The sequence below is a fragment of the Wolffia australiana genome, chromosome 2, assembly GCF_029677425.1.
Source record: "Wolffia australiana isolate 7733 chromosome 2, ASM2967742v1".
Classification (NCBI taxonomy): Eukaryota; Viridiplantae; Streptophyta; class Magnoliopsida; order Alismatales; family Araceae; genus Wolffia; species Wolffia australiana.
The window spans coordinates 23,558,154-23,563,474 of record NC_135836.1 but is presented as its reverse complement, the minus strand read 5'-3'; the positions used below and the strand labels follow the sequence as shown (position 1 = coordinate 23,563,474).

Sequence of the window (5,321 nt, the reverse complement as noted above, 5' to 3'; positions counted from 1 at the left end):
AATGTTGAAAATTCTACAATTAATACCCACACTTTGCTGAAAATTATACAATTTAATATTTACTATGTTGGAAAATTCTAGAAATTGTTAGGGAAATCTTGCAAATTCTACAACTAATGCCCACACTATGTTGATCTAAAACATGATTTAAAGACTTACAGACACACAATAAAGCCAGGTATTGTATTATTGAATTAAGTGCAAATTTAGTATGGCTTAAATACCTAATATTTATATTAGTGAATTAAGTGCAAATTTTAAATGTTTATATTACTAATTTTGAAGTTTCTACATTGGGTAAGTGTAAATTTTTAATGTTGGAAATTCTAGAATTTTATAGGAAAATTTTGAAAATTTTTAACAGAAGAATTGTGCAACAGCATTGACCACTTCTGTAATATTTGAGCGTCAAAATACACCCTTCGTCTTAGAATTTCCCTACGGCTTCATCAACGGTTTGTGCTTACTTGATCATCACCTGCATAGCAAAAGCGAACAAATAAAATACGATGATTATGTAAAATTTGCATATAAGGTTGTCAATGTAGGTGATGTATACCTCGAGCAGATACGACTACCCCATCCTGGCCATCCTCACCATCCGAATCCAGCCCCACATCAGTGTACCATCGCTTGTTGTCCGTACGCAGCCAACACTTCACAGTGATGTGTGTTTTGATGCTTATCAGTGACAAACGTGCTCTCTTGTATGTGACAATAGCGCTGCCCGCCGAGAACATGCGCTCAGCAAGAGTGCTTGTTGCACATATGGACAACAACTCCGTTGTAATGGAGGCAAGTAAGGGGAAGTGTTTCGCCCCTTTGCTGGCCCACCAAGATAATGGGGTGAACACTCCTTCATTAGGCACGACCTCTGTTAGGTATTGGTTGAACTCGTCCAATGCCAACCTCATTGACATAGGTGTCGGTTGGACTTTTCGCATAGTGCTCTGTAGCCAACAGTCTAACTCTCTACCTTTTGAGTGCTCGGTTTCAATGTGCCCCCTCGCTGCATGCCTCGACGAGTCACATGGCAAGAAAGATCATACATATGCAATGGTTGCTTCTTTGATGCGTTGATGGAGCATTGATCCTTTAACAAATGGGTCCATCAATGTTGCACTGGTGATTACATCATTCGCCTACACGATTTCTTCATATTGTGCTAGCTTGCGTTGCATTTCCTTACACGCTTGTGCCATGTTAGAACGATCTCCTTAATGCCACTGCCAGACGCAGGTGAAGAAAGTGACCTCTTCGATTTTCTAGACCACCTCCTCCATGTGGCGACTGAAGCCGTCTATGAGAAATAATACATCACTTATGGCCGCCGTCACTATCTTACAAGTGGACACAACGAGCCGCCCAACGATGCAACAGAATTCTTTCACCAACTCCCACTCGTCCTTCGACATCTTCGCCGACTTCCCCTTCCGGCCAAAATTCTTCGACACTTCATCAATGACATCACATTTCTTGACGACGATGGATAATATAGCATAACTGTTGTTCCAGCGGGTTGGACAGTCCAACATGACCATGTTAGAATCCTCAACTTTGGGGTCCTCTTCACATGCCTTCGCATACTCCTCTCTCCGTTATGTAGAGCTCCGAATACTACACACTAGTGTCCGCACATTCGCAATTGCATCACCCAAATATAACAGCCATATGCTCCGTCATTGTCGTCAGATGAAGAGAATATATCTCCATGATTGTTGTCCTCGTCGCTGTCGTACTTGTCTGTTGTCCTACTCCTATCACCTTCATCGGGCTCTACTACATGGGCCAAAGGAATGCCGAAGCTTTTTATTGCTGCTTGTACGACAATGTTCAGAATGTGTGCAACGCATGGGACGTGCCTTCTGACCCTAAATGTCAGGTTGACGCTCTTTATCTTCTTCGCAATCACTAACAACATCCTTTTATTTGTAGAGGCGTTGTCAATAGTCATAGAGTAAACCTGCATAAACACAAGTCACGTATAACATCACATGTTTAATTACAAAGATAAGTTTGATGTTGAATAATGACCTTTGGGCGCAGACAACATTCTTCCAAGACCTGGAGAATGATGGATGACATGGTGTCCCCATCATGCTTGTCGACGATTTGTCGGATGGCAAGTACCCGCTCTCGGTACACCCATTTCTCGTCCACCCAATGAACGGTGACACCTAGAAGTCTAGTACCGTTATCCACAGTTCATGTGTCTACAGTGAGGGACACTTTGCCAACGTTCTCCCACAATTTCTTCACCTCTTCCTTCATGCGTCCATGCATTTGGATTGTCCACTACTTCATGACCTTCGCAATGGGGGGATCCAAGTTCAACTGTGTTGTGTAGTGCCACAGCTCCTTGAATGCCACATTCTAAAAATACTCTATGGTGAATCAGTCAAACATATAAATCGTGCGATGACATTCTTCATCTCATCAGGCGTATGCCCTCTTATCGATCCTCGTCGGCTTGGCTCTCCCTGTTGTTTGGTGTGCATTGCCTACGTTATATGCGGCTGATCATGGTCGTCCACTACCAAACCCTTTAGCTCTGTATGACAAGCAAGATGATAAGCCTGGAAATGTCTCCAAAATACATCGGTGCTCTTGTCGGCCTACCACTTGATCATTTTTCTCTTACTGTGCGGGTTATTCTCACGGCACAGTAAGTATGCATACTACCCATCACCAATGTGTTCAAAGTAGTCAATGATGACTGAATGGTTCAAATGAGGATGACTCTGTACGACACGAGATGTTCGCGCGTTTGTACCTTTAAGACAATTGGGTCCTCCTCAGAGCAGTCTTGGGGCGGGGCACTACCTCTAGGTGGGTTCATGGTTCTGAGAAGCATATCTTTTCTAGATTGTGTCATACATCAACGTATGTTCATGAGGTATGCATAAAACTTTAAAGAAGGTATAGCAATTTGCAACTATGTACGCAAAAAATATGAGGTACAATGAAGATAACGAAATAAAGAAACTGAACACTATAAAGAAATTGAACACTCTTTTAAAAAGTAGCAGCAGGAAAGCAACTTTCTGGAAAAACTTACAAGAAGAAAAGTTATGCAATGATGAGAAGAGAATAGAAGAGCAGAGGGGATAAGGAAAGAAGAAGAGCATTAGAAAAAAGACAGAGGAGACGAAGGTAGAATTAAAAAAGAAAAACAGCAGCAGCAGCCATCAGGGAAAATTTCTTTAAAAAACTTAGAATTGAAAATTAAAGAAACCATGAGAAGAAAGAAGGAGAAGAAGGGAAGAGATTTGAGAAAGGAGAGAGGCATGGAGGAGAGGGCAGAAGAGTAGAGGAGGGGAAGAAGATGCACTTAAAGAGAATTGAAGAGTAGAGAGGAAGAGGAAAGAAGAAGAGAATTGGAAAAATGACAGAGGAGATGAAGGTACAAGTAAATAAAAAACAAAAGACAGAGAGAACGAGTGAGAGACAAAGACTTACTGAGTAATTGAAAGTAAGACTAGAAGACACAGAGATAGAGAGAACGAGTGAGAAAGAGAGACTTAGTAAGTGAGTGATTGAGAGAGATAGACAAAGAGAGAGGAGTAAGAGGGAGAGACTGAAAGACAGAGAAAGACTGAGCAAGGGTGAGAGAGACAAAGAGAGAAAGAGTCAGAGACAGAAAGCAAGAAAGACGAACAGAGAAAGAGTAAGATATAGATAGTGAGACAAACAAAGAGAGAGTTGGGGAGATTGAAAAATAAAGACAAAGAACAAGAGAGAAATAAAAATCGAGATATCAACTGAAAGAGTCGGAGAGATAAAGAGTGAGAGACACAAAGGGAGAAAGAGTAAAAGATAATCAGAGAAAAGTAGAAAAAATAGGAGAGATAGGGGGACATATATAGAATGAGTGATGGAAAATTTTTGGGTCCAGATGTAGTCAAAGAGAGGGACACACACACACTTAGAGAGATAAAGATACTGAAGACAGAGATATATGAAGAGTGAGACACACTAGGAAATAGAGTAAGAGAGAGACTGAAAGATAAAGAGATAGCGAGATTGAGAAAGTGAGACAGAAAAAGTTAAAGAGACAGAGAGAGAGTAAGAGAGAGAGAGAGAGAAATAGTGAGACGGAGCAAGAGACAGTGAAAGAGAATTAAAGACAAGGAGAAAGAGAAAGAGTTAGAAAGAGGGAAAGATTAAGACAGAAAGAATAAGAGATAGAGTGTGTTTCAGAGATAGTGAAATAATAAGAAACCGTGAGACAGAATGAAAGACAAAGAGAAAGATAAAGAGTGAGAAAGAGAGAGAGAAAGTAAGAGATATAGGGAGAGACTGAAATACCAAAATAACATGCAACCCCATGTATATACAACTTTATTCAACTAGAAAACTTAGTATAGGGGGTAAAGAACATACAACAGATGAATTAATAAAACAAACTGAGACATAAAATCAAACAGAAGAATTAAACACCATCTTTAACGAAGATAAAAACATGAATGCACATAGTCGTGAAAATAACATGGTTATTGTTGAAAGATATCAAAAAATGAAATGGCAAAAACTAAAACGCAAACTTTCAAATGCTAAATTAATTGAGGAAGATAAAAACAAATTAAAGCTACAGATACTTTAATTTAAAATAAAATTGTTTGAATACATGCAACCAGACTGGAAATTTCAATGTTTTAATGAACGGGAAAAAAATGAAAAATAAAAATTGACTTCTAGGGTGAAGGGGAAGAACGGGAAGAAGAACTTACCACCGTCCACCGTTTGCTGATTCCGCCCTTGCCGCCGTCCGCCGATGACACCATCCGCTGTCCACCGACCGCAAGACCGTTCGCTGTCCGCAAAGGTGCCAAACAAAATTTGTGTATTTTTTATTCAAAACTTTTGAATTGAAAGAGATTCAAAATCTTCGAATTGAAAATACATGAAATAATGTTTTAGTTGTTGGATATCAAAATTTGATATCCAACATCAAAAACCAATGGTATCATCTTCCCCCTGAGATGGGGGCGGATGATGACATCAAGACAGATATCGATATCAGATATCATCACTATAGCAACCGATATCCGGTTCTCAAAAAAATGGATATCAGAAATTCCCTTTTTGCTATGTGATACAGCATCCGTCCCGATATTGTCCTCCGATACCGGTATCGGGACGGGCGATCACTAGTTGTCTATTTGTCTAGCCATGATTCGTGATTATTCTAGAGACATTTATTATCCACCACCAGCCTAGCTTTCTGAATTTTTGACTGAATTTGAAAGTGTTTTCCGTGAGGAGTTACCCGATGCCTTTCCACCTATGCGAGATATTCAGCATGCCATTGATTCTGTTCC

General features: G+C 40.1%; 1 long non-coding RNA gene across 1 annotated transcript; it reads right to left on the bottom strand.

Annotated features, from left to right (window-relative positions):
* Nucleotides 1-339: 339 nt before the first annotated feature.
* Nucleotides 340-2,811, bottom strand: LOC144715634 (uncharacterized). Its single transcript, XR_013584673.1, has 3 exons — nucleotides 2,035-2,811; nucleotides 560-1,963; nucleotides 340-478 (listed from the first exon to the last, which is right to left on the bottom strand). It is a non-coding gene; the product is annotated as an uncharacterized LOC144715634 (long non-coding RNA).
* Between the last annotated feature and the right edge of the window lie 2,510 nt (nucleotides 2,812-5,321).